General features: G+C 40.5%; 19 non-coding genes and 7 pseudogenes across 19 annotated transcripts; all 26 read right to left on the minus strand.

Moving 5' to 3' along the window:
* The window catches only part of LOC142505942 (uncharacterized), a 147,436-nt pseudogene that overhangs the window by 88,131 nt on the left and 31,512 nt on the right, over positions 1-27,793 (minus strand).
* On the minus strand, positions 2,959-3,077 carry LOC142506611 (5S ribosomal RNA). Its single transcript, XR_012804898.1, has one exon. It is a non-coding gene; the product is annotated as a 5S ribosomal RNA (ribosomal RNA).
* Positions 3,765-3,880, minus strand: LOC142511882 (5S ribosomal RNA; annotated as a pseudogene).
* LOC142512701 (5S ribosomal RNA) lies at positions 4,288-4,406 on the minus strand (annotated as a pseudogene).
* On the minus strand, positions 5,089-5,207 carry LOC142510289 (5S ribosomal RNA). Its single transcript, XR_012808412.1, has one exon. It is a non-coding gene; the product is annotated as a 5S ribosomal RNA (ribosomal RNA).
* Positions 5,891-6,009, minus strand: LOC142516600 (5S ribosomal RNA). Its single transcript, XR_012812386.1, has one exon. It is a non-coding gene; the product is annotated as a 5S ribosomal RNA (ribosomal RNA).
* On the minus strand, positions 6,690-6,808 carry LOC142512043 (5S ribosomal RNA; annotated as a pseudogene).
* LOC142515292 (5S ribosomal RNA) lies at positions 7,492-7,610 on the minus strand. The gene has a single exon (XR_012811146.1). It is a non-coding gene; the product is annotated as a 5S ribosomal RNA (ribosomal RNA).
* Positions 8,076-8,194, minus strand: LOC142512581 (5S ribosomal RNA; annotated as a pseudogene).
* LOC142510896 (5S ribosomal RNA) lies at positions 8,878-8,996 on the minus strand (annotated as a pseudogene).
* Positions 9,680-9,798, minus strand: LOC142507471 (5S ribosomal RNA). Its single transcript, XR_012805729.1, has one exon. It is a non-coding gene; the product is annotated as a 5S ribosomal RNA (ribosomal RNA).
* On the minus strand, positions 10,483-10,601 carry LOC142508003 (5S ribosomal RNA). The gene has a single exon (XR_012806237.1). It is a non-coding gene; the product is annotated as a 5S ribosomal RNA (ribosomal RNA).
* On the minus strand, positions 10,898-11,016 carry LOC142515170 (5S ribosomal RNA). The gene has a single exon (XR_012811027.1). It is a non-coding gene; the product is annotated as a 5S ribosomal RNA (ribosomal RNA).
* On the minus strand, positions 11,696-11,849 carry LOC142510397 (5S ribosomal RNA; annotated as a pseudogene).
* LOC142509916 (5S ribosomal RNA) lies at positions 12,344-12,463 on the minus strand. Its single transcript, XR_012808061.1, has one exon. It is a non-coding gene; the product is annotated as a 5S ribosomal RNA (ribosomal RNA).
* LOC142513708 (5S ribosomal RNA) lies at positions 13,473-13,591 on the minus strand. Its single transcript, XR_012809639.1, has one exon. It is a non-coding gene; the product is annotated as a 5S ribosomal RNA (ribosomal RNA).
* Positions 14,274-14,392, minus strand: LOC142516358 (5S ribosomal RNA). The gene has a single exon (XR_012812157.1). It is a non-coding gene; the product is annotated as a 5S ribosomal RNA (ribosomal RNA).
* Positions 15,072-15,189, minus strand: LOC142506616 (5S ribosomal RNA). Its single transcript, XR_012804903.1, has one exon. It is a non-coding gene; the product is annotated as a 5S ribosomal RNA (ribosomal RNA).
* Positions 15,874-15,992, minus strand: LOC142514148 (5S ribosomal RNA). The gene has a single exon (XR_012810057.1). It is a non-coding gene; the product is annotated as a 5S ribosomal RNA (ribosomal RNA).
* On the minus strand, positions 16,676-16,794 carry LOC142516453 (5S ribosomal RNA). The gene has a single exon (XR_012812246.1). It is a non-coding gene; the product is annotated as a 5S ribosomal RNA (ribosomal RNA).
* On the minus strand, positions 17,480-17,598 carry LOC142514050 (5S ribosomal RNA). Its single transcript, XR_012809963.1, has one exon. It is a non-coding gene; the product is annotated as a 5S ribosomal RNA (ribosomal RNA).
* LOC142515631 (5S ribosomal RNA) lies at positions 18,281-18,399 on the minus strand. The gene has a single exon (XR_012811466.1). It is a non-coding gene; the product is annotated as a 5S ribosomal RNA (ribosomal RNA).
* LOC142514051 (5S ribosomal RNA) lies at positions 19,085-19,203 on the minus strand. Its single transcript, XR_012809964.1, has one exon. It is a non-coding gene; the product is annotated as a 5S ribosomal RNA (ribosomal RNA).
* LOC142515632 (5S ribosomal RNA) lies at positions 19,885-20,003 on the minus strand. The gene has a single exon (XR_012811467.1). It is a non-coding gene; the product is annotated as a 5S ribosomal RNA (ribosomal RNA).
* On the minus strand, positions 20,687-20,805 carry LOC142510284 (5S ribosomal RNA). The gene has a single exon (XR_012808407.1). It is a non-coding gene; the product is annotated as a 5S ribosomal RNA (ribosomal RNA).
* On the minus strand, positions 21,488-21,606 carry LOC142509783 (5S ribosomal RNA). The gene has a single exon (XR_012807938.1). It is a non-coding gene; the product is annotated as a 5S ribosomal RNA (ribosomal RNA).

Below are 27,793 nucleotides of genomic sequence, written 5' to 3' on the forward strand. Positions count from 1 at the left end.
AGATGCATCAGGGGGAAAAATTAGACATGAAGGTGCACTAGTACGTGTAGGATTCATGTGATCTCTAAGTGTTCTTCGTCTATCATGATCATGTTGAGATTGAATTTCATCTTCATTTTCTTGGATGGGTTCTTACGCCATGTTTTGTAAAAATAAAGGGTTATTTCGAATGAGTCGACCACTAAGTGTACGTGACCAAATGCTCATGCAAATGTAAATGCAAAAAAAATAAAAACACACAAAAGCAATAAAAATTTAAATAAAGAAAAATAAACTATAAACAAAATTAAATAGACTTGAAATTAAATTATACTTCCCCGGCAACGGCGCCAAAAACTTGTTGCGACTTTGATTGTTGCACTCCCAAGAGCAGGTTGTCCACAAGTAGTATAATTCGGTGAGTCCGAATATCGTATCCACAGGGAAGCTAAGGTAATTACAAGTCCACTACAATGTCTTTTTGTTTTGTTTTTGTTTTTTGTTTCTTTTTAATTTTAATTGTTTGAATCTTTAATGGGTAAATTTTAATTGTTCAAATTTTAATTTAAGTAGTTGAGATTAAAAGATCCACTCTTGGTATTTTAATAAAGTTAACATTAACGAACAATATTGAAACCCACTTAATAAAATGGTTCCAATATATTAAATAATCATATTTATATTATGTTATATATTATTATCTTATAAGTATATAATATATACTAAAACTTATAAATGTGGTCAAGTATTTATTGTGCTATGTATATTTGTAAACACTAAATCAAGGTTCCCACTTTAAATAGTTGGTAAAACCAAACTAACATTTAAATGGTACCAAGAAATTAATATTATGATATATGTATATATAGTAAATCAAGGTTCCCACTTTAAATGGTTGGTAAAACCAAACTAACATCTAAATGGTACCAAGAAATTAATATTATAATATATTCATATATAATAAATCAAGGCATCCACTTTAAATGGTTGGTAATACCAAACTAACATTTAAATGGTTCCAAGAATTTAGTGTAACATATAGCAACAATAAATCAAAACTCCCACTTATAAGTATGGTATAAAAATGCTTAAAGAAATAAATATAACATAAACAATAAATAATGATTAAATAATATAAAACATAGATTCTTACCTTTTAGTAACCTTATTATCATGCCAAGAGTTTCACCTTTTCATCTCAACTTTAGGAAGTTAGCTATTCATTATTCAAACTGTAAAACTTTGAATATGAAATTATCATGTTAATTATATTTAAATGAAGAAATAAAGGAAAAATATAGAGAGAAATATTTTGAACTCAAAGGTTTGTTCATAGAATGAGTATCTCAATACATTACAATGCACCCCTATTTATAGTCAAATTTGGGAAGACAACCACAAATAAAATATTATTTTTTTACACAAAAGTCTTCATTGGTGTTCCAAGATATTATATTATATTACACATCACTTTTGAAAATCTTCTTCTTGGAATTTGCTTCTTCACATAAAAAGAAACATGTGGATAATTGAGTTGTCTAGTTGTGGTATTTTTTTCAAATCATTTGACCAAGTAATTTGAGAGATATGGTCAAAATACTAGAGCATGGTAAAACTGCCACTCCTTTGGTAACTTTATTTGTTGCTTAATTTGATCCCAATTGTGAGAGGATTTTTATCTCATGCTTGACACCAATATTGTAGATATTAACATCAACTTTCTACAGGTCCAAGAATCATCTTAATCCCATTTGCAACGCCAAGTTTATTCTTGTTTTATCGAACCTGTAAAAAATATTAAAAACTTGTAATTACACAACAACTTATATTTTATACAATTTATTATAAAACATATAATATTTAAACATTTAATAAAACAAAAACTATATATTTATATTATAAAACATTTAATTAATGTACAATTTTTATGTTTATCACACCTTCCAACCAGTTTATTGCTAGTCCCTAGCAATTTAAGCGTTAATAGCAATACAAAACATATTGATTAATTTAAATAGAAATGTAATCAAAACTATCTAAGTGTTTAAATTAAATTTGAAAACTGTCAAAGTTATATCAAGATCATCATAATTATAATTTATGAAATAATTTGAGATGATCAATTCAAAGCTTATTTCAGGTAGTTAAATGTACACGGCCTTCAGAAATTCCTAGTAAGAGTCTCAACTCCATATCCTCACAGGTTAATAAATGTTTCAATTTATGGCAACGATTTCTCTCATGGTGCATTAGTACTGGTATGGATCCGGTGCATTAGTACTGGTATGATCGCACCCGACATTGAGTGGGATGTTAATTCTTATATCCCTCGAGTACGTGTGGAGCGGGCGGCGATGGACAACACTCGGCACTGCTCAAGCCCAATCAGAACCCTGAAGTTAAGCGTTCTGGCGCGATGGCAGAGCTAGGATGGGTGACCTCCCTGGCAGTCCTCGTGTCGCGACCGTTTACATAAATTTTGATTAAAACAGTCGAAATAATTGTTTTTAATGAGTTAATCGTCTCCGGAGTAATCTGCGTCATACCCTTCCGCACAGAACTGGCTAACGACAACAAAAATCTCTAAATGTTCCCAGAAAATAGAAAAAAAAACAGAAGAAGAAAATAGAGAACGTAAAGCTATTATTATGCCTGTGATACAATAAAATGGAACCGAAATCGAATTTCGGACTTCCTAAGCGAATTTCTCGAGGAAACGGCAGCTTAACAGAAGCGGAAAATCGCAAATTAGAGGGTCTTAGAGAAGGAATTCGGCTAAAATCTCGCCACCCCGTTGCGGAGTAATGAGTCTCGTTCGTTTGCCCGTTTACAATCAAATTAGGCTACAATTTTGTCCAAATCCGGCAGTGCCCGAGCTACGTTGATTTCACATGTCTTATCTGGTCCCGATCGAGATTAAGTTGATTTGAGCCGAAAATCGTCTGTCAACAAGTAATAAAAAATAGAAAAACACGAAAAGGGTCGCAACACGAGGACTTCCCAGGGGGTTACCCATCCTAGTATTGCTCTCGCCCAAGCACGCTTAACTTCGGAGTTCTGATGGGATCCGATGAATTAGTGCTGGTATGATCACACCCGACATTGAGTGGGATGTTTATTCTTATATCCCTCGAGTACGTGTGGAGCGGGCGGCGATGGACAACACTCGTCACTGCTCAAGCCCAATCAGAACCCTGAAGTTAAGCGTTCTGGCGCGATGGCAGAGCTAAGATGGGTGACGTCCCTGGGCAGTCCTCGTGTCGCGATTGTTTATGTAAATTATGGCTAAAACCGTCGAAATAATTGTTTTTAATGAGTTAACCGTCTCCAGAGTAATCTGCGTCATACCCTTCCGCACAGAACCGGCTCACGACAACAAAAATCGATAAATGTTCCCAGAAAATAGAAAAAAATTAAGAATAAGAAAATAACGAATGTAAAGCTATTATTATGCCTGAGATAAGATAAAATGGAACCGGAATTTAATTTCGAACTTCCTAAGCGGATTTCTTTAGGAAACGGAAGCTTAATAGAAGCGGAAAATCGCAAATTAGAGAGTCTTAGAGAAGGAATTCGGCTAAAATCTCGCCAGCTCATTGCGGAGTAATGAGTCTCGCTCGTTTGCCCGTTTACAATCAAATTAGGCTACAATTTTGTCAAAATCCGGCAGTGCCCAAGCTACGTTGATTTCACATGTCTTATATGGTCCCGATCGAGATTCAGATGATTTGAGCCGAAAATGATCTGTCAACAAGTAATCAAAAATAGAAAAACACGAACGAAAAGGGGTGCAACACGAGGACTTCCCAGGGGGTCACCCATCCTAGTACTGCACTCAAAGCACGCTTAACTTCGGAGTTATGATGGGATCCAGTGCATTAGTGCTGGTATGATTGCACCCGACATTGAGTGGGATGTTTATTCTTATATTCCTCGGGTACGTGTGGAGCGGACGACGATGGAAAACACGCGGCACTGCTCTCGCTCAATCAGAACCATGAAGTTAAGCGTTCTGGTGCGATGGCAGAGCTAGGATGGGTGACCTCCCTCGGAAGTCCTCGTGTCGCGACCGTTTACGTAAATTATGGATAAAACAGTCGAAATAATTGTTTTTAATGAGTTAACCGTCTCCGTAGTAATCTGCGTCATACCCTTCCGCACAGAACCGGCTCACAACAACAAAAATCGCTAAATGTTCCCAGAAAATAGAAAAAAATAAGAATGTTTTATTTGGTCCGATCGAGATTCAGATGATATGAGCCGAAAATCGTCTGTCAACATGTAATCAAAAATAGAAAAACACGAAAAGATGTGCAACACGAGGACTTCCTAATGGGTCACCCATCCTAGTACTGCTGTCGCCAAAGCGTGCTTAAATTCGGAGTTATGATGGGATCCGGTGCATTAGTGCTGGTATAATCGCACTCGACATTCAGTGGGATTTTTATTCTTATATCCCTCGAGTACATGTGGAGCGGACGGCGATGGACAACACGCGGCACTTCTCTCGCCCAATCAGAACCATGAAGTTAAGCGTTCTGGTGCGATGGCAGAGCTAGGATGGGTGACCTCCCTCGGAAGTCCTCGTGTCGCGACCGTTTACGTAAATTATGGATAAAACAGTCGAAATAATTGTTTTTAATGAGTTAACCGTCTCCGGAGTAATCTGCGTCATACTCTTCCGCACTGAACCGGCTCACGACAACAAAAATCGCTAAATGTTCCTAGAAAATAGAAAAAAATTAAGAATAAGAAAATAACGAATGTAAAGCTATTATTATGCCTGAGATAAGATAAAATGGAACCGGAATTTAATTTCGAACTTCCTAAGCGGATTTCTCGAGGAAACGGAAGCTTAACAGAAGAAAAAAATCGCAAATTATAGGGTATTAGAGAAGGAATTCGGCTAAAATCTCGCCAACTCATTGCGGAGTAATGAGTCTCGTTCGTTTGCCTATTTACAATCAAATTGGGCTACAATTTTTTCAAAATCCGGCAGTTCCCGAGCTACATTGATTTCACATGTCTTATCTGGTCTCGATCGAGATTCAGATGATTTGAGCCAAAATTGTCTGTCAACAAGTAATCAAAATTAGAAAAACACGAAAAAGAGTGCAACACGAGGATTTCCCAGGGGGTCACCAATCCTAGTATTGCTCTCGCCAAAGCACGCTTAACTTCGGAGTTTTGATGGGATCCGGTGCATTATTGCTGGTATGATCGCACCCGACATTGAGTGGGATGTTTATTCTTATATCCCTCGAGTACGTGTGGCGCGGGCGGGGATAGACAACACGCGGCACTGCTCTCGCCCAATAAGAACCATGAAGTTAAGCGTTCTAGAGCGATGGCAGAGCTAGGATGGGTGGCCTCCCTGGGAAGTCCTCGTGTCGCGATCGTTTACGTAATTTATAGCTAAAACAGTCGAAATAATTGTTTTTAATGAGTTAACCGTCTTCGGAGTTATCTGCGTCATACCCTTCCGCCCAGAACCGGCTCACGACGACAAAAATCGCTAAATGTTCCTAGAAAATAGAAAAAAAATTAAGAAGAAGAAAATAGCGAATGTAAAGTTATTAATATGCCTGGGATACGATAAAATGAAACCAAAATCGAATTTCGAACATTCTAAGCGGATTTCTCGAGAAAACGGAAACTTAACAGGAGCGAAAAATCTCAAATTAGAGGGACTTAGAAAAGGAATTAGGCGAATATCTCGCCACCTCGTTGCGGAGTAATGAGTCTCGTTCTTTTTCCCGTTTACAATAAAATTAGCCAACAATTTTTCCAAATCCGGCAGTGCCCGAGCTACGTTGATTTCACATGTCTGATCTGGTCCTGATCGAGATTCAGATGATTTGAACCAAAAATCGTCTGTCAACAAGTAATAAAAAATAGAAAAACACGAAAAGGGGCGCAACACGAGGACTTCCCAGGGGGTTATCCATTCTAGTACTGCTCTCGCCCAAGCACGCTTAGCTTCGGAGTTCTGATGGGATCCGATGAATTAGTGCTGGTATGATCGCACCCGACATTGAGTGGGATGTTAATTCTTATATCCCTCGAGTACGTGTGGAGCGGGCGGCGATGGACAACACTCGGCACTGCTCAAGCCCAATCAGAACCCTGAAGTTAAGCGTTCTAGCGCGATGGCAGAGCTAGGATGGGTGACCTCCCTGGCAGTCCTCGTGTCGCGACCGTTTACATAAATTTTGATTAAAACAGTCGAAATAATTGTTTTTAATGAGTTAATCGTCTCCGGAGTAATCTGCGTCATATCCTTCCGCACAGAACCGGCTCACGACAACAAAAATAGCTAAATGTTCCCAGAAAATAGAAAAAAATTAAGAATAAGAAAATAACGAAAGTAAAGCTATTATTATGCCTGAGATAAGATAAAATGGAACCGGAATTTAATTTCGAACTTCCTAAGCGGATTTCTTGAGGAAACGGAAGCTTAATAGAAGCGGAAAATCGCAAATTAGAGTCTTAGAGAAGGAATTCGGCTAAAATCTTGCCAGCTCATTGCGGAGTAATGAGTCTCGTTCGTTTGCCCCTTTACAATCAAATTAGGCTACAATTTTTTCAAAATCCGGCAGTTCCCGAGCTACATTGATTTCACATGTCTTATCTGGTCTCGATCGAGATTCAGATGATTTGAGCCGAAAATTGTCTGTCAACAAGTAGTCAAAATTAGAAAAACACGAAAAGGGGAGCAACACGAGGACTTCCCAAGGGGTCACCAATCCTAGTATTGCTCTCGCCAAACCACGCTTAACTTCGGAGTTTTGATGGGATCCGGTGCATTATTGCTGGTATGATCGCACCCGACATTGAGTGGGATGTTTATTCTTATATCCCTCGAGTACGTGTGGCGCGGGCGGGGATAGACAACACGCGGCACTGCTCTCGCCCAATAAGAACCATGAAGTTAAGCGTTCTGGAGCGATGGCAGAGCTAGGACGGGTGGCCTCCCTAGGAAGTCCTCGTGTCGCGACCGTTTACGTAAATTATAGCTAAAACAGTCGAAATAATTGTTTTTAATGAGTTAACCGTCTTCGGAGTTATCTGCGTCATACCCTTCCGCCCAGAACCGGCTCACGACGACAAAAATCGCTAAATGTTCCTAGAAAATAGAAAAAAAATTAAGAAGAAGAAAATAGCGAATGTAAAGTTATTAATATGCCTGGGATACGATAAAATGAAACCAGAATCGAATTTCGAACTTTCTAAGCGGATTTCTCGAGAAAATGGAAACTTAACAGGAGCGAAAAATCTCAAATTAGAGGGACTTAGAAAAGGAATTAGGCGAATATCTCGCCACCTCGTTGCGGAGTAATGAGTCTCGTTCTTTTTCCCGTTTACAATAAAATTAGCCAACAATTTTTCCAAATCCGGCAGTGCCCGAGCTACGTTGATTTCACATGTCTTATCTGGTCCTGATCGAGATTCAGATGATTTGAACCGAAAATCGTCTGTCAACAAGTAATAAAAAATAGAAAAACACGAAAAGGGGCGCAACACGAGGACTTCCCAGGGGGTTATCCATCCTAGTACTGCTCTCGCCCAAGCACGCTTAACTTCGGAGTTCTGATGGGATCCGATGAATTAGTGCTGGTATGATCGCACCCGACATTGAGTGGGATGTTTATTCTTTTATCCCTCGAGTACGTGTGGAGCGGGCGGCGATGGACAACACTCGGCACTGCTCAAGCCCAATCAGAACCCTGAAGTTAAGCGTTCTGACGCGATGGTAGAGCTAAGATGGGTGACCTCCCTGGGCAGTCCTCGTGTCGCGATTGTTTATGTAAATTACGGCTAAAATAGTCGAAATTATTGTTTTTAATGAGTTAACCGTCTCCAGAGTAATCTGCGTCATACCCTTCCGCACAAAACCGGCTCACGACAACAAAAATCGCTAAATGTTCCCAGAAAATATAAAAAAATTAAGAATAAGAAAATAACGAATGTAAAGCTATTATTATGCCTGAGATACGAAAAAACTAAGAATGTTTTATTTGGTCCGATCAAGATTCAGATGATTTGAGCCGAAAATCGTCTGTCAACATGTAATCAAAAATAGAAAAACACGAAAAGGTGTGCAACACGAGGACTTCCTAATGGGTCACCCATCCTAGTACTGCTGTCGCCAAAGCGTGCTTAAATTCGGAGTTATGATGGGATCCGGTGCATTAGTGCTGGTATAATCGCACTCGACATTCAGTGGGATTTTTATTCATATATCCCTCGAGTACATGTGGAGCGGACGGCGATGGACAACACGCGGCACTTCTCTCGCCCAATCAGAACCATGAAGTTAAGCGTTCTGGTGCGATGGCAGAGCTAGGATGGGTGACCTCCCTCGGAAGTCCTCGTGTCGCGACCGTTTACGTAAATTATGGATAAAACAGTCGAAATAATTGTTTTTAATGAGTTAACCGTCTCCGTAGTAATCTGCGTCATACTCTTCCGCACAGAACCGGCTCACGACAACAAAAATCGCTAAATGTGCCTAGAAAATAGAAAAAAATTAGGAATAAGAAAATAACGAATGTAAAGCTATTATTATGCCTGAGATAAGATAAAATGGAACCGGAATTTAATTTCGAACTTCCTAAGCAGATTTCTCGAGGAAACGGAAGCTTAACAGAAGAAAAAAATCGCAAATTATAGGGTATTAGAGAAGGAATTCGGCTAAAATCTCGCCAGCTCATTGCGGAGTAATGAGTCTCGTTCGTTTGCCTGTTTACAATCAAATTAGGCTACAATTTTTTCAAAATCCGGCAGTTCCCGAGCTACATTGATTTTACATGTCTTATCTGGTCTCGATCGAGATTCAGATGATTTGAGCCGAAAATTGTCTGTCAACAAGTAATCAAAATTAGAAAAACACAAAAAGGGGTGCAACACGAGGACTTCCCAGGGGGTCACCAATCCTAGTATTGCTCTCGCCAAAGCACGTTTAACTTCGGAGTTTTTATGGGATCCGGTGCATTATTGCTGGTATGATCGCACCCGACATTGAGTGAGATGTTTATTCTTATATCCCTAGAGTACGTGTGGCGCGGGCGGGGATAGACAACACGCGGCACTGCTCTCGCCCAATCAGAACCATGAAGTTAAGCGTTCTGGAGCGATGGCAGAGCTAGGAAGGGTGGCCTCCCAGGGAAGTCCTCGTGTCGCGACCATTTACGTAAATTATAGCTAAAACAGTCGAAATAATTGTTTTTAATGAGTTAACCGTCTTCGGAGTTATCTGCGTCATACCCTTCCGCCCAGAACCGGCTCACGACGACCAAAATCGCTAAATGTTCCTAGAAAATAGAAAAAAAATTAAGAAGAAGAAAATAGCGAATGTAAAGTTATTAATATGCTTGGGATACGATAAAATGAAACCAGAATCGAATTTCGAACTTTCTAAGCGGATTTCTCGAGAAAACGGAAACTTAACAAGAGCGAAAAATCTCAAATTAAAGGGACTTAGAGAAGGAATTAGGCGAATATCTCGCCACCTCGTTGCGGAGTAATGAGTCTCGTTCTTTTTCCCGTTTACAATAAAATTAGCCAACAATTTTTCCAAATCCGGCAGTGCCCGAGCTACGTTGATTTCACATGTATTATCTGGTCCCGATCGAGATTCAGATGATTTGAGCCGAAAATCGTTTGTCAACAAGTATTCAAAAGTAGAAAAACACGAAAAGAGGTGCAACATGAGGACTTCCCAGGGGGTCACCCATTCTACTACTACTCTCGCCCAAGCACGCTTAACATTGGAGTTCTGATGGGATCCGATGCATTAGTGCTGGTATGATCGCACCCGACATTCAATGGTATTTTTATTTTTATATCCCTCGAGTACGCGTGGAGCGGGCGGCGATGAACAACACGCGGCACTGCTCTCGCCCAATCAGAACCATGAAGTTAAGCGTTCTGGCGCGATGACAGGGCTAGGATGGGTGACCTCCCTCGAAAGTCCTCGTGTCACTACCGTTTACGTAAATTATAGATAAAACAGTCGAAATAATTGTTTTTAATGAATTAACCATCTTCGGAGTAATCTGCGTCATACCCTTCCGCACAGTACCGGCTCACGACAACAAAAATCGCTAAATGTTCCCAGAAAATAGAAAAAAAAATAAGAATAAGGAAATAGCGAATGTAAATCTATTATTATGCCTGAGATACGATAAAATGGAACCAGGATCGAATTTCGAACTTCCTTAGCGGATTTCTCGAGGAAACGGAAGCTTAACAGAAGCGGAAAATTGCAAATTAGAGGGTCTTAGAGAAGGAATTCGGCTAAAATCTCGTCAACTCCTCGCGGAGTAATGAGTCTCGTTCGTTTGCCTGTTTACAATCAAATTAGGCTACAATTTTGTCCAAATCCGGCAGTGTCCGAGCTAGGTTGATTTCACATGTATTATCTGTTCCCGACCGAGATTCAGATGATTTGAGCCGAAAATCTTCTATCAACAAGTAACGAAAAATAGAAAAACACGAAAAGGGATGCAACACGAGGACTTCCTAGGGGGTCACCCATCCTAGTACTGCTCTCGCCCAAGCATGCTTAACTTCGGAGTTCTGAAGGGATCCGGTGCATTAGTGCTGTTATGATAACACCCAACATTGAGTGGGATGTTTATTCTTATATCCCTCGAGTACGTGTGGAGCGGGCGACGATGGACAACACGCGGCACTGCTCTCGTCGAATCAGAACCATGAATTGAGTCTCGTTGCGGAGTATTGAGTCTCGTTCGTTTGCCCGTTTACAATCAAATTAGCCTACAATTTTGTCCAAATCCAGCCGTGCCCGATCTACGTTGATTTCACATGTCTTATATGGTTCCGATCGAGATTCAGATGATTTGAGCCGAAAATCGTCTGTCATTAAGTAATCAAAAATAGAAAAACACGAAAAGGGGTGCAACACGAGGACTTCCCAGGGGGTCACCCATTCTAGTACTGCTTTCGCCCAAGCACGCTTAACTTCGGAGTTTTGATGGGATCCGGTGCATTTGTGCTGGTATGATCGCACCCGACATTCAATGGCATTTTTATTCTTATATCCCTCGAGTACCTGTGGAGCGGGCGGCGATGGACAACACGCGGCACTGCTCTCGCCCAATCGGAACCATGAAGTTAGCGTTCTGGTGCGATGGCGGAGCTAGGATGGGTGACCTCCTTGGGAAGTCCTCTTGTCGCGACCGTTTACATAAATTATGGCTAAAACAGTCGAAATAATTGTTTTTAATGAGTTAACCGTCTCCAGAGTAATCTGCGTCATACCATTCCGCACTAACCGGATCACGACAAAAAAATTGCTAAATGTTACCAGAAAATAGAAAAAAATAAGAAGAAGAAAATAGCGAATGTAAAGCTATTATTATGCCTGAGATACGATAAAATGGAACCGGAATCGAATTTTGAACTTCCTAAGCTGATTTCTCGATTAAACGAAAGCTTAACAGAAGCGGAAAATCGCAAATTAGAGGGTCTTAGAGAAGGAATTCGGCTTAAATCTCGTCTGCTCATTGCGGAGTAATGAATCTCGTTCGTTTGCCCGTTTACAATCAAATTAGGCTCTAATTTTGTCCAAATCCTGCACTGCCCGAGCTACGTTGATTTCACATGTCTTATCTGGTCCTGATCGAGATTCAGATTATTTGAACCAAAAATCGTCTGTCAACAAGTAATCAAAAATAGAAAAACACGAAAAAGGGTGCAACACGAGAACTTCCTAGGAGGTCACCCATCTTAGTGCTGCTCTCGTCCAAGCACGCTTAACTTCGGAGTTCTGATGGGAGTCCAAGCACGCTTAACTTCGGAGTTCTGATGGGATCCGGTGCAGTAATGCTGGTATGATCGCACCCGACATTGAGTGGGATTTTTATTCTTATATCCCTCGAGTATGTGTGGAGCAGGCGGCGATGGACAACACGCGGCACTGCTCTCGCCCAATCAGAACCATGAAGTTAAGTTCGAAATAATTGTTTTTAATGAGTTAACCGTCTCCGGAGTAATCTGCGTCATACTCTTCCGCACAGAACCGGCTCACGACAATAAAAATTGCTAAATGTTCCCAGAAAATAGAAAAAAAATAAGAAGAAGAAAATAGCGAATGTAAAGTTATTATTATGCCTGAGATACGATAAAATGGAACAGGAGTCGAATTTCGAACTTCCTAAGCGGATTTCTCGAGGAAACGGAAGCTTAACAGAAGCGGAAAATCGCAAATTAGAGGGTATTAGAGAAGGAATTCGGCTAAAATCTCGCCAGCTCATTGCGGAGTAATGAGTCTCGTTCGTTTGCCCGTTTAAAATCAAATTAGGCTACAATTTTGTCAAAATCCGGCAGTTGCCGAGCTACGTTGATTTCACGAGGACTTCCCAGGGGGTCACCCATCCTAGTACTGGTCTCGCCCAAACACGCTTAACTTCGGAGTTCTGATGGGATCCGGTGCATTAGTGCTGGTATGATCGCACCCGACATTGAGTGGGATGTTTAATCTTATATCCCTCGAGTACGTGTGGAGAGGGCAGCGATGGACAACACGCGGCACTGCTCTCGCCCAATCAGAACCATGAAGTTAAGCGTTCTGGCGCGATGGCAGAGCTAGGATGGGTGACCTTATTGGGAAGTCCTCGTGTCGCGATCGTTTACATAAATTATGGCAAAAACAGTCGAAATAATTGTTTTTTATGAACTAACTGTTTCCGGAGTAATCTCCGTCATACCCTTCCGCACAGAACCGGCTCATGACAACAAAAATCGCTAAATGTTCCCATAAAAGAGAGAAAAAAATAAGAAGAAGAAAATAGCGAATGTAAAGCTATTATTATGCCTGGGATACGATAAAATGAAGGCGGAATCGAATTTCGAACTTCCTAAGCGGATTTCTCGAGGAAACGGAAGCTTAACAGAAGCTGAAAATCGTAAATTAGAGGGTCTTAGAGAAGGAATTCGAAGTCCTCGTGTCGCGACCGTTTACGTAAATTATGGATAAACAGTCGAAAATAATTTTTTTTAATGAACTAACTGTCTCCGGAGTAATCTCCGTCATACCCTTCCGCACAGAACTGGCTCACGACAACAAAAATCGCTAAATATTCACAAAAATAGAAAAAAAAAAGAAAAAGAAAATAGCGAATGTTAAGCTATTATTATGCCTGGGATACGATAAAATGGAACCGGAATCGAATTTCGGATTTTCTAAACGGATTTCTCGAGGAAACGGAAGCTTAACAGAAGCGGAGAATCACAAATTAGAGGGTCTTAGAGAAGGAATTCGGCTAAAATCTCGCCACCTCGTTGCGGAGTAATGAGTCTTGTTCGTTTGCCCGTTTACAATCAAATTAGCCGACAATTTTGTCCAAATCCTACAGTGCCCGAGCTACGTTGATTTCACATGTCTTATCTGGTCCCGATCGACATTCAGATGATTTGATCCTAAATTCGTCTGTGAACAAGTAATCAAAAATAGAAAAACACGAAAAGGGGTGCAACACGAGGACTTCCCAGGGGGTCACCAATCCTAGTACTGCTCTCGCCCAAGCACGCTTAACTTCGGAGTTCTGATGGGATCCGGTGCATTAGTGCTGGTATGATCGCTCCCAACATTGAGTGATGTTTATTCTTATATCCCTCGAGTACGTGTGGAGCGGTCGACGATGGAAATTACGCGGCACTGCTCTCGCCCAATCAGAACCATGAAGTTAAACGTTCTAGCGCGATGGCAGAGCTAGGATGGGTGACCACCTTGGGAAGTTCTCGTGTCGCGATCGTTTACGTAAATTATGGTTAAAACAGTCGAAATAATTGTTTTTAATGAACTAACCGTCTCCAGAGTAATCTCTGTCATACCCTTCCGCACAGAACCGGCTCACGACAACAAAAATCGCTTAATGTTACCAAAAAATAGAAAAAAAAATAAGAAGAAGAAAATAGCGAATGTAAAGCTATTATTATGCCTGGGATACGATAAAATGGAACCGGAATCGAATTTCGGACTTCCTAAACGGATTTCTCGAGGAAACAGAAACTTAAAAGAAGCGGAAAATCGCAAATTAGAGGGTCTTAGAGAAGTAATTCGGCTAAAATCTCGTCAGCTCGTTGCGGTGTAATGAGTCTCGTTCGTTTGCCCGTTTACAATCAAATTCGCCTACAATTTTGTCCAAATCCGGCAGTACCCGAGCTACGTTGATTTCACATGTCTTATCTGATCCCGATCGATATTCAGATGATTTGAGCCGAAAATCATCTGTCAACAAGTAATCAAAAATAGAAAAACACGAAAAGGGGTGCAACAGAGGGACTTCCCAGGGGGTCACCCATCCTAGTACTGCTCTCGCCCAAGCACGCTTAACTTCAGAGTTCGAATGGGATCCGGTGCATTAGTGCTAGTATGATCGCACCCAACATTGAGTTGGATGTTTATTCTTATATCCCTCGAGTACGTGTGGAGCGGACGACGATGGACAACACGGGCACTGCTCTCGCCCAATCAGAACCATGAAGTTAAGCGTTCTGGCGCGATTGCAAAGCTAGGATGGGTGACCTCCCTTGGAAGTCCTCGTGTCGCGACCGTTTACGTAAACTATGGATAAAACAATCGAAATAATTGTTTTAATGATTTAACCGTCTCCGGAGTAATCTGCGTCATACCCTTCCGCACAGAACCGGTTCACGACAAAAAAAATCGCTAAATGTTCCCAGAAAATAGAAAAAAATAAGAAGAATAAAATAGCGAATGTAAAGCTATTGTTATGCCTGGGATACGATAAAATGGAACCTGAATCGAATTTCGAACTTCCTAAGCGGATTTCTCGAGGAAACGAAAGCTTAAAAGAAGCGGAAAATAGAAAATTAGAGGTTCTTAGAGAAGGAATTCGGCTAAAATCTCGCCACCTCGTTGCGGAGTAATGAGTCTCGTTCGTTTGCCCGTTTACAATCAAATTAGGCTACAATTTTGTCCAAATCCGGCAGTGCCCGAGCTACGTTGATTTCACATGTCTTATCTGGTCACGATCGAGATTCAGTTGATTTGAGCCGAAAATTGTCTGTCAACAAGTAATCAAAAATAAAAAACACGAAAAGGGGTGCAACACGAGGACTTCCCAGGGGGTCATTCATCCTAGTACTGCTCTCGCCCAAGCACTCTTAACTTCGGAGTTCTGATGGGATCGGTGCATTAGTGCTGGTATGATCGCACCCGACATTGAGTGGGATGTTTATTCTTATATCCCTCGAGTACGTGTGGAGCGGGCAGCGATGGACAACACGCGGCACTGCTCTCGCCCAATCAGAACCATGAAGTTAAGCGTTCTGGCGCGATGGCAGAGCTAGGATGGGTGACCTTATTGGGAAGTCCTCGTGTCGCGATCGTTTACGTAAATTATGGCAAAAACAGTCGAAATAATTGTTTTTTATGAACTAACTATTTCCGGAGTAATCTCCGTCATACCTTTCCGCACAGAACCGGCTCATGACAACAAAAATCGCTAAATGTTCCCATAAAAGAGAGAAAAAAATAAGAAGAAGAAAATAGCGAATGTAAAGCTATTATTATGCCTAGGATACGATAAAATGAAGGCGGAATCGAATTTCGAACTTCCTAAGCGGATTTCTCGAGGAAACGGAAGCTTAACAGAAGCTTAAAATCGTAAATTAGAGGGTCTTAGAGAAGGAATTCGGCTAAAATCTCGTCACCTCGTTGCGGAGTAATGAGTCTCGTTCGTTTGCCCGTTTACAATCAAATTAGGCTACAATTTTGTCCAAATCCGACAGTGCTCGAGCTACGTTGATTTCACATGTCCTATCTGGTCCCGATCGACATTCAGATGATTTGAGCCGAAAATCGTGTGTCAACAAGTAATCAAAAATTGAAAAACATTAAAAGGGGTGCAACACGAGGACTTCCCAGGGGGTCACCCATCCTAGTACTGGTCTCACCCAAACACGCTTAACTTCGGAGTTCTGATGGGATCCAGTGCATTAGTGCTGGTATGATCGCACCCGACATTGAGTGGGATGTTTAATCTTATATCCCTCGATTAGCTGTGGAGCGGGCGGCGATGGACAACACGCGGCACTGCTCTCGCCCAATCAGAACCACGAAGTTAATCGTTCTGGCGCGATGGCAGAGCGAGGATGGGTGACCTCCCTGGGCAGTCCTCGTGTCGCGACCGTTTACGTAAATTATGGCTAAAACAGTAGAAATAATTGTTTTTAATGATTTAACCGTCTCCAGAGTAATCTGCATCATTCCTTTCCGCACAGAACCGGCTCACGACAAAAAAAATCGCTAAATGTTCCCAAAAATAGAAAAAAAAATTAGAAGAAGAAAATAGCGAATGTAAAGCTATTATTATGCCTGGGATACGATAAAATGGAACTTGAATCGAATTCCGGACTTCCTAAGCGGATTTTTCGAGGAAACGGAAGCTCAACAGAAGCTGAAAATCGCAAATTAGAGGGTCTTAGAGAAGGAATTCGGCTAAAATCTCACCACCTCGTTGCGGAGTAATGTGTCTCGTTCGTTTGCCCGTTTACAATCAAATTAGCCTACCATTTTTTCCAAATCCGACAGTGCCCGAGCTACGTTGATTTCACATGTCTTATCTGGTCCCGATCGAGATTCTGATGATTTGAGCCAAAAATCGTCTGTCAACAAGTAATCAAAAATAGAAAAACACGAAAAGGGGTGCAACACGAGAACTTCCCAGGGGGTCACCCATCCTAGTACTGGTCTCGTCCAAGCACGCTTAACTTCGGAGTTAAGATGGGATCCGGTGCATTAGTGCTGGTATGATCACACTCGACATTGAGTGGGATGTTTATTCTTATATCCCTCGAGTAAGTGTGGCGCGGGCGGCGATGGACAACACGCGGCACTGCTATCACCAAATCAGAACCATGAAGTTAAACGTTCTGGCCCGATGGCAGAGCTAGGATGGGTGACCTCCCTAGAAAGTCCTCGTGTCGCGACCGTTTACGTAAATTATAGCTAAAAAATTTGAAATAATTGTTTTTAATCAGTTAATCGTCTCCGGAGTAATCTGCGTCATACCCTTCCGCACAGAACCGGTTCACGACAACAAAAATCGATAAATGTTCCCAGAAAATAGAAAAAAAAAATAAGAAGAAGAAAATAGCGAATGCAAAGCTATTATTATGCCTGTGATACGATAAAATGGAACCGGAATAGAATTTCGGACTTCCTAAACATATTTCTCAAGTAAACGGAAGCTTAAGAGAAGCGGAAAATCGCAAATTAGAGGGTCTTAGGGAAGGAATTCGGCTAAAATCTCTTTAACTCATTGCGGAGTAATGAGTCTCGTTCGTTTGCCCATTTACAATCAAATTAGCCTACAATTTTGTCCAAATCCGGCAGTGCCCGAGCTACGTTGATTTCACATGTCTTATCAGGTCTCGATCGAGATTAAGGTGATTTGAGCCAAAAATCGTCTGTCAGCAAGTAATAAAAAATAGAAAAACACGAAAAAGGGTGCAACACGAGGACTTCCCAGGGGGTCACCCATCCTAGTACTGCTTTCGCCCAAGCACGCTTAGCTTCGGAGTTCGGATGGGATCCGGTGCATTAGAGCTGGTATGACCGCACCCAACATCGAGTGTGATGTTTTTTCTTATATCCCTCGAGTACGTGTGGCGCCGACGGCGATGGACAACACGCGGCACTGGTCTCGCCCAATCAGAACCATGAAGTTAAGCGTTCTGGCGCGATGGTAGAGCTAGGATGAGTGACCTCCCTGGGAAGTCCTCGTGTCGCGACCGTTTACGTAAATTATAGCTAAAAAGTCGAAATATTTTTTTTAATGAGTTAACAGTCTCCGTAGTAATTTGCGTCATACCCTTCCGCACAGATCGGCTCACGAAAAAAAAAATCGCTAAATGTTCCCAGAAAATAGAAAAAAAAGAAGAAGAAAATAGCGAATGTAAAGCTATTGTTATGCCTGGGATATGATAAAATGGAACCGGAATCAAATTTCAGATTTCCTAAACGGATTTCTCGAGGAAACAAGAGCTTAACAGAAGCGGAAAATCACAAATTAGAGGGTCTTAGAGAAGAAATTCTGCTAAAATCTCGCCAGCTCATTGCGGAGTAATGAGTCTCATTCGTTTGCCCGTTTACAATCAAATTAGGCTAAAATTTTGTCCAAATCCGGCATTGCCCGAGCTACGTTGATTTCACATGTCTTATCTGGTCCCGATCGAGATTCAGATGATTTGAGCCGAAAAATCGTCTGTCAACAAGTAATCAATCAAAAATAGAAAAACACGAAAAAGGGTGCAACACGAGGACTTTCCAGGGGGTCACCCATTCTAGTACTGGTCTCGCCCAAGCACGCTTAACTTCGAAGTTCTGATGGGATCCGGTACATTAGTGCTGGTATGATCGCACCCGGCAATGAGTGGGATGTTTATTCTTATATCCCTCGAGTAAGTGTGGCGCGGGCGGCGATGGACAACACGCGGCACTGCTATCACCAAATCAGAACCATGAAGTTAAACGTTCTGGCCCGATGGCAGAGCTAGGATGGGTGACCTCCCTAGGAAGTCCTCGTGTCGCGACCGTTTACGTAAATTATAGCTAAAAAATTTGAAATAATTGTTTTTAATCAGTTAATCGTCTCCGGAGTAATCTGCGTCATACCCTTCCGCACAGAACCGGTTCACGACAACAAAAATCGATAAATGTTCCCAGAAAATAGAAAAAAAAAATAAGAAGAAGAAAATAGCGAATGCAAAGCTATTATTATGCCTGTGATACGATAAAATGGAACCGGAATAGAATTTCGGACTTCCTAAACATATTTCTCAAGTAAACGGAAGCTTAAGAGAAGCGGAAAATCGCAAATTAGAGGGTCTTAGGGAAGGAATTCGGCTAAAATCTCTTTAACTCATTGCGGAGTAATGAGTCTCGTTCGTTTGCCCATTTACAATCAAATTAGCCTACAATTTTGTCCAAATCCGGCAGTGCCCGAGCTACGTTGATTTCACATGTCTTATCTGGTCTCGATCGAGATTAAGGTGATTTGAGCCAAAAATCGTCTGTCAGCAAGTAATAAAAAATAGAAAAACACGAAAAAGGGTGCAACACGAGGACTTCCCAGGGGGTCACCCATCCTAGTACTGCTTTCGCCCAAGCACGCTTAGCTTCGGAGTTCGGATGGGATCCGGTGCATTAGAGCTGGTATGACCGCACCCAACATCGAGTGTGATGTTTTTTCTTATATCCCTCGAGTACGTGTGGCGCCGACGGCGATGGACAACACGCGGCACTGGTCTCGCCCAATCAGAACCATGAAGTTAAGCGTTCTGGCGCGATGGTAGAGCTAGGATGAGTGACCTCCCTGGGAAGTCCTCGTGTCGCGACCGTTTACGTAAATTATAGCTAAAAAGTCGAAATATTTTTTTTAATGAGTTAACAGTCTCCGTAGTAATTTGCGTCATACCCTTCCGCACAGATCGGCTCACGAAAAAAAAAATCGCTAAATGTTCCCAGAAAATAGAAAAAAAAGAAGAAGAAAATAGCGAATGTAAAGCTATTGTTATGCCTGGGATATGATAAAATGGAACCGGAATCAAATTTCAGATTTCCTAAACGGATTTCTCGAGGAAACGGGAGCTTAACAGAAGCGGAAAATCACAAATTAGAGGGTCTTAGAGAAGAAATTCTGCTAAAATCTCGCCAGCTCATTGCGGAGTAATGAGTCTCATTCGTTTGCCCGTTTACAATAAAATTAGGCTAAAATTTTGTCCAAATCCGGCATTGCCCGAGCTACGTTGATTTCACATGTCTTATCTGGTCCCGATCGAGATTCAGATGATTTGAGCCGAAAATCGTCTGTCAACAAGTAATCAATCAAAAATAGAAAAACACGAAAAAGGGTGCAACACGAGGACTTTCCAGGGGGTCACCCATTCTAGTACTGGTCTCGCCCAAGCACGCTTAACTTCGAAGTTCTGATGGGATCCGGTACATTAGTGCTGGTATGATCGCACCCGGCAATGAGTGGGATGTTTATTCTTATATCCCTCGAGTACGTGTGGCGCGGGCGGCGATGGACAACATGCGGCACTGCTCTCGCCCAATCAGAACCATGAAGTTAAGCGTTCGAGCGCGATGGCAGAGCTAGGATGGGTGACCTCCCAGAGAAGTCCTCGTGTCGCGACCGTTTACAAAAATTATGGCTAAAACAGTCGAAATAATTGTTTTAATGAGTTAACCGTCTCCGGAGTAATCTGTGTCAAACCCTTACGCACAGAACCGGCTCATGACAACAAAAATTGCTAAATGTTTCCATAAAATAGAAAAAAAAATAAGAAGAAGAAAATAGCGAATGTAAAGCAATTATTATGCCTGAGATATGATAAAATGGAACATAAATCGAATTTCGAACTTCCTAAGCGGATTTCTCGAGGAAACGGAAGCTTAACAGAAGCGGAAAATCGCAAATTAGTGGGTCTTAGAGAATGAATTCTGCTAAAATCTCGCTAGCTCATTGCGGAGTAATGAGTCTCGTTCGTTTGCCCGTTTACAATCAAATTAGCCTACAATTTTGTCCAAATCCGGCAGAGCCCGAGCTACGTTAATTTCACATGTCTTATCTCGTACCGATCGAGATTCAGATGATTTGAGCTCAAAATCGTCTGTCAACAAGTAAACAAAAATAGAAAAACACGAAAATGGGAGCAACACGAGGATTTCCCAGGGGTCCACCCATCCTAGTACTGCTCTCGTCCAAGCACGCTTAACTTCAGAGTTCTGATGGGATCCGGTGCATTAGTGATGGTATGATCGCATCCGACATAAGTGGGATGTTTTTTCTTATATCCCTCGAGTACGTGTGGAGCGGGCGGCGATGGAGAACACGGGCACTGCTCTCGCCCAATCAAAACCACGAAGTTAAGCATTCTGGCGCGATGGAGCGGGCTCGGATGGGTGACCTCCTTGAGAAGTCCTCGTGTCGCGACCGTTTACGGAAATTATGGCTAAAACAGTCGAAATAATTGTTTTAATGAGTTAACCGTCTCCGGAGTAATCTGCGTCATACCCTTCCGCACAGAACCGGCTCATGACAACAAAAATTGCTAAATTTTTCCATAAAATAGAAAAAAAAATAAGAAGAAGAAAATAGCGAATGTAAAGCTATTATTATGCCTGAGATACGATAAAATGGAACATGAATTTAATTTCAAACTTCCTAAGCGGATTTCTCGAGGAAAATGAAGCTTAACAGAAGCGGAAAATCGCAAATTAGAGGGTTTTAGAGAATGAATTCTGCTAAAATCTCGCCAGCTCATTGCGGAGTAACGAGTCTCGTTCGTTTGCCCGTTTACAATCAAATTAGCCTACAATTTTGTCCAAATCCGGCATTGCCCGAGCTACGTTGATTTCACATGTCTTATCTCGTACAGATCTAGATTCAGATGATTTGAGCTGAAAATCGTCTGTCAACAAGTGAACAAAAATAAAAAAACAGGAAAATGGGAGCAACACGAGGATTTCCCAGGGGGTCACCCATCCTAGTACTGCTCTCGTCCAAGCACGCTTAACTTCAGTGTTCTGATGGGATCCGGTGCATTAGTGATGGTATGATCACATCCGACATTAAGTGGGATGTTTATTCTTATATCCCTGGAGTAAGTGTGGAGCGGGCGGCGATGGACAACACGCGACACTGCTTTCGCCCAATCAGAACCATGAAATTAAGCGTTCTGGCGCGATGGCAGAGCTAGGATGGGTGACCACCCCGGGAAGTCCTCGTGTCGCGACCATTTACGTAAATTATGGATAAAACAGTCAAAATAATTGTTTTTAATGAGTTAACTGTCTCCAGAGTAATCTACATCATACCCTTCCGCACAGAACCGGCTCACGACAACAAAAATCGCTAAATGTTTCGAGAAAATAGAAAAAAAAATAAGAATAAGAAAATAGCGAATGTAAAGCTATTATTATGCCTGGGATACGATAAAATGGAACAGGAATAAAATTTGGACTTCCTAAGCGGATTTCTCGCGTAAACAGAAGCTTAACAAAAGCGAAAAATCGCAAATTAGAGGGTCTTAGAAAAGGAATTCGGCTAAAATCTCGCCAGCTCATTGCGGATTAATGAGTCTCGTTCGTTTGCCCATTTACAATCAAATTAGGCTACAATTTTGTCCAAATCCGGCAGTGCATGAGCTAAGTTGATTTCACATGTCTTATCTGGTTCCAATCGAGGTTCAGATGATTTGAACCGAAAATCGTCTGTCAACAAGTAATCAAAAATAGAAAAACACGAAAAGGGGTGCAACACGAGGACTTCTGTGAGAACCCGGATTTTTCAAAGCAAAGCACCTTAAAAGCTCGGTAAGTAGCTCAAAAAGAAGCCGAGGCAACGTAAACTCTTGAGAATTGAGGGTACGTCACTCGGAAGAGGAAACCCTTACCTCACAAGCTAAAACCCTCAGCTCAAGGAAGCTCCAAAATTCTTGGAAAAGAAACCCCATGCTCATGAGCTCAATCTTTTACCTCAATGAAGCTCATTCTTTCTTGTCCTAAAAGAATAAAAAAAATAGAGCTAGGAGGAGAGCTAAAGCATTGGAAAAATTTAATGTGCAAGAAATTACCCTTGAGTAAACCAAGGAGAAAAGCTAAAGGATTGGATATATTTATGAACATTGAGTTAACCAAAGAAGGAGCTAAAAGAACTAAAGGTTTGGACAAACTTATTATACAAGTGATGACTATTAAGTTAACCAAGAAAGGGAGCTAAGGGAAGAGCTAAGAGGCTTGGACCAATTTATTGTGCAAGAATGGACTCTTTACTAAACCAAGGTGACCTTTGATGCTTGAGTTAACCTTGACCACATTGATGGCTTGCTTGGGCTCCAATATTTCGGCCATGGGGAGGGGAAAAGTCCATCCTTCACCTATAAATACCACCTCAACATGCTAAAGAAATCACACCCAAAAATCAGCAAGAAAAATCGGCTCATTTCCCTCCAAAACCACCTCTCGGCTGTCGCTTGCAAGAAGAAAGAAGGAGGAGTTGTTCCGGCTTTTCAATTCTGTGATTTGCTATCCACATCGTTGTGAAGATCATCTCCTGGTTCGGTCATCACTTGACCGAAATTCAACAAGTTTCGTTCGCCAAAGTTCTGCACATTTCGAACCGTAACTTCGAGAGTATTGTAAGTGGGTTTTTGATATGTATATTCGTTTGTATTTTTAAATCTTGAATATATAAGTCATGACATGTATGAATGTGTGTCCTCTTTTTTCGAAAACAGCATGATGATCGTCTTTTAAAATTTCGATCGATTATGTGTTTTCTTCTATGCTTCGAAATTCTTTGGTTCCGCTGAATCCGTCTGAAACTCTGATATCTGAAAACTCTGATACGTTCTGTCTTGTAAACTTTGAATTCTGTGTTGCACTGTTACAACTCGATTTGAAATGGGACGAGAATTGTAATTATGTCTGGCCCCCATTGGTGGGTATAAAACCATGTTCTGTCTCCTCCATTGGTGGGTATAAAACCGTGTTCTGGCCTCACCTCTTAGAGGACTAACATATTGGGGACAATTTGACCATGGAAATGAGATGAGTAACAGTGTTCTGTCTGTTCCGATCTGTTCTGTTCTGAATTTTTCTGATCTGTTTCTGAACTGCTCTGAATCTTCTGATAACCTCTGTCTCATATTTATTTTGTTTCTGTTATGATGAGTTAAAAATGATAAGATTTGAAAGTTTGTTAAAGAAATGTTTTAAAGATTAAGTTCTATATGTATCATAGGAAATCGATCGACCCCCACTTCCTGAGTGTTTCCCAAAACACTCACCCCTTACAAATTTCAGATTAAAATGAAGACCAACTGAATGAGGAAGAACAAGAAGCCTTATGGGGATGGTAGCCGATGAGCAAGATACAAGAAATCAAGACTTTATTTTCCTTTTGTTCAGTTTCCGCATTTGCAACTCTGATGTATTTTTATTCTATTGTCAATGTAAAGACAATGTTTTATTTATGAAAAAGACTGGTTTTTGGCATTTCGATACGAGGCTTAATTATTTTAAAGTAATTGTTAAAACAATGCCGGATGTCACAGGCGCTTCAGACACTTTGCGTGACATTTAAGTGGTATCAGAGCCGCCAGGTTCATAATCCTGCTGGGATTTTGACAGACAAAATTTGAAGAAGTCAAATTTTGGCAAAAGCCTAGTACATTCAGAAACAAACTCTCAATCTTTCCAAAATTCTTTGAGAAATTCGAAATCTATTTCCTTCAATCATTCTGAAATTTCTAGTATAGAAAGTTCCACGAAATCTTTGTTTCAATCAAAATTTTTTACCTTTCTATCCTTTACTTTGATACCATTATGAAATTTTACCTCAATTTATGGTCTTGTACTCGTGCTCAAGCCGCACTTCGCATGCGTCAACATTACTTGAGGAAAACAAGATAAACAAGAACTCACAAAGATTAAGAATCTGCTTCAAACTGATATACATAATCTCAACCATCACCTTGATCGAGCAAAGAGCCAGCTCGCCCTAACACTACACGTGGAATGACTAGTTTCCCTTAATCGAAAGTTGATAGTAAGGATTGAAACTTAGAAAAACCTTGCTAACCGTTCTCGTCATCAACATGAAGACCTTTCTAGCAAGCAAGAACGTTACATCGCCAAGCTTCATGGTGCAATGGATAGACTGCGCACCTTGTCGTGGAAAATGTGGAAGAAGAAGAAGAAGCACCTATGGATGTAGTGGAAAAAGAACAGTAATGTTGAGAGATGATAAAGTAGGCTAGACTGGTATTATGGTTAAATGATATGAAAGAAAAAAGTGTAACATTTCTTTGAGAATGTACATAGATAAGTTGAAATATATTTTGGGAACATACCTATCAAAGATAATTTGACTTATATTTTAGGGAATACAAATACTCTGATATAAGTTGACTTACATTTGGGAATTCTTCCGACTTAAGATGAAATGTTTGATTCGCGGATAATAAATTATTTATGAAAATATGAGATAAGAATTATATAAGTTTTGATATTCAGGTGTAAAAGTTGATTTTTATGTCAATAATTAACGGTATGGACATTTAAATTTGGGCTATTAAGCGATAAATTTAAATATGTAAGATTTTGGAATATTTAATAAAGTTAAGAAACAATAACTTAAGTTAAGAAATTAAGGTCATTACCTTAGGTAAATAAAGGGAGTTATGAGATATTGGTGGACATCAAGGGAAGTGTAGCATGCATAATAGGTTATGACTCTTCTTATAGTAAAAAGAAAAATAGGGGAAAGATTTGTAGAGAAAGACATCCAACGAAGCTTGTTTGTATTAAAGCATGTTAGGCTCATAGTTTTGATTAAAGACAGATTTAGTAAAAGAAGAATTGTTTGAGGAATTAATTTCTTCCGTACAATGTTGAAAGAAATTTTAACTAGGTTATTGGGACTTAAGTCAATAGGCTGATAAGGAGTTATGTTCTAAGATTATATATTGATTTTATGTTTGGAGATAGTAATCGTGATAATTTAGAACACAATAAGTATGGATACGCATATATTCAGTGCCGATTTTATTTAGTGTACTATGGTAAATTTCAACGTCATTCTGAGAATTGGTTGGTTGGACAAGAATCATGCAGTGTTAGATGGTCGAGGTAAGAATTCCAAACTCCAATCCAAGAATAAATCGTATTTTATGGCAAGGATAAGGAACAAAAATCCTTCCTTTCTGCTTCTCAAACTTAGAAAGCCATGGAGTATGGCTAAGAAGTCTAACTAGCGATAATGAGAGAAGAAAAAGAAGGAATTGAGCTCAAGATATAAAAATATTCCCGTGGTACGAGAGTTCTGGAAGCGTTACTTTGAATTATCTCAGATCGTGAAAGAATTCGAAAGTAACTTTATAGCTCGTGCTGCACCAATATCTAAAGAACCCTAGCAAATGGCTTCAGTTGAACTCAAGGAGATAAAAGTTCGATTCCAAGATTTGTTAGACAAAAACAAATCAGACCAAGTGCCTCTTCTTGGGGAGATTCAATCTTATTGGTACAGAAGAATGGTGAAAGTACAAGATAGTGTGTCATTCGACAAAGTACTATATGAGATCAAGAACAAATGTCATCTTTTAAGAATAGATGACCTTTTCTATCAGTTAAAAGGAGCTAAGATCTTTTCGAAGCTCTATCTAAGATCAGACTATCACAATTGAAGGCCAAGGCAGAGAATATTCCTAAAACAGCCTTAAAAAGAAAAGGGTATGGACACTATGAGTTCATGATAATACCTTTTGGCATGACCAATGCTCCAGCAACATTCATAGAACTCATGAACAGAGTGTTCAAGAAAATTCCTCGGCAAGTTTGTGGTAGCATTTATTGAAGACATTCTTGTATATTCAACAAGTGAGAAAGACCGCAAGGAAGATCTTCGTCTTGCTCCACCGATGCTCAGAGAAAAATAACTAAATACTAAATTTAAGAAATGTGAATTTTGATTAAAAAATGTCACATTCTTCGGTCATATAATATCTGAAATGGGCATATCAGTGGATCACCAATAAGGTGGAGGTAATCATAGACTGGCCTTGATCGAATACTGGAATAGAAATTTGAAGTTTTCGGGATTATTTGGCTATTAAGAAAATGTGTTGAAGGATTTTCTTCCGCTCACCAAGCTCACTCAGAAGAACTCTAAATTCAATTAGAGTGAAGAATGTGAGAAGAGTTTTTAGATCTTGAAAAAGAAACTCGTTTCTACGCTAGTATTAGTACTTCCTGAAGAAGGCAAGAATTTCACAATTTACAATGATGCATCAAAAGAGGATTGTGATGTGTTCTCATTCAAGAGGGCAATTAATTGCCTATGCATCGATGAAATTAAAACCATGTGAGCAAAATTATCCAACACATGATAGTGAATTAGCCACAATTATATTTGAGCCAAAGATCTAGAGAATCAATTTCTTTAGTGTCAAATGTGTGAAATTTATCAATCATCAAAGCCTCAAATACTATTCACACAAAAGGAATTAAACATGAGACAAAGACGGTAGATCGAACTATTGAAGATATTTTAGGGCGTGTGCCATGGACCTCGGACTCCAATAAACACCCCCCTTTGATTGAATTTGCCGATAACAATAATTATCATGGAAGTATTGAAATCAGAGAGAAAGCTATCATGGTACTTGAATTGTTGATAAAGTAGCTATTATCAAGGAAAAACGCAAGGCAGCTCATGATCGACAAAAGAGCTGGGCTTATTTAAAGTGAAGACCGTTGGAGTTTGAAAATGGTGTGAAAGCTTATGTTAAAGTTTCCCCAATGAAAGGAGTGGTTCGATTCAGCAATTCTAGAAAGATAACTCCAAGATATGTCGGACCCTTCGAAATACTGAGAAAAATGGAAAACCTAGCTTATCAGCGGGCTTTACCACCAGGCATGTCAAGGATTTACAACGTCTTCCATGTCTCACAGCTAAGGAAGTATGTCTCATATCCAAGTAGCATTCTTGAAATTGAACCGCTACTAATCAAAGGAAATGTGAACGAGGAAATGAAATATGAAGAAGTCCTTATTCAAGTAACACCAAATACCAAGTGCTGAGATGCCGAACAATTCCATATGTCAAGATACAATGGTCGAATCATATGGAACGAGAAGCAACTTGGGAATTTGAAGAACGTATGCGCACTCGACACCCTCACTTTTTAAAGATTTATCTAACTCAAGTTTCGAGGACGAAACTTCCAATAAGGAGGGTGGGATGTGAGAACC

Source organism: Primulina tabacum, chromosome 10, assembly GCF_025594145.1.
Source record: "Primulina tabacum isolate GXHZ01 chromosome 10, ASM2559414v2, whole genome shotgun sequence".
Classification (NCBI taxonomy): domain Eukaryota; kingdom Viridiplantae; phylum Streptophyta; class Magnoliopsida; order Lamiales; family Gesneriaceae; genus Primulina; species Primulina tabacum.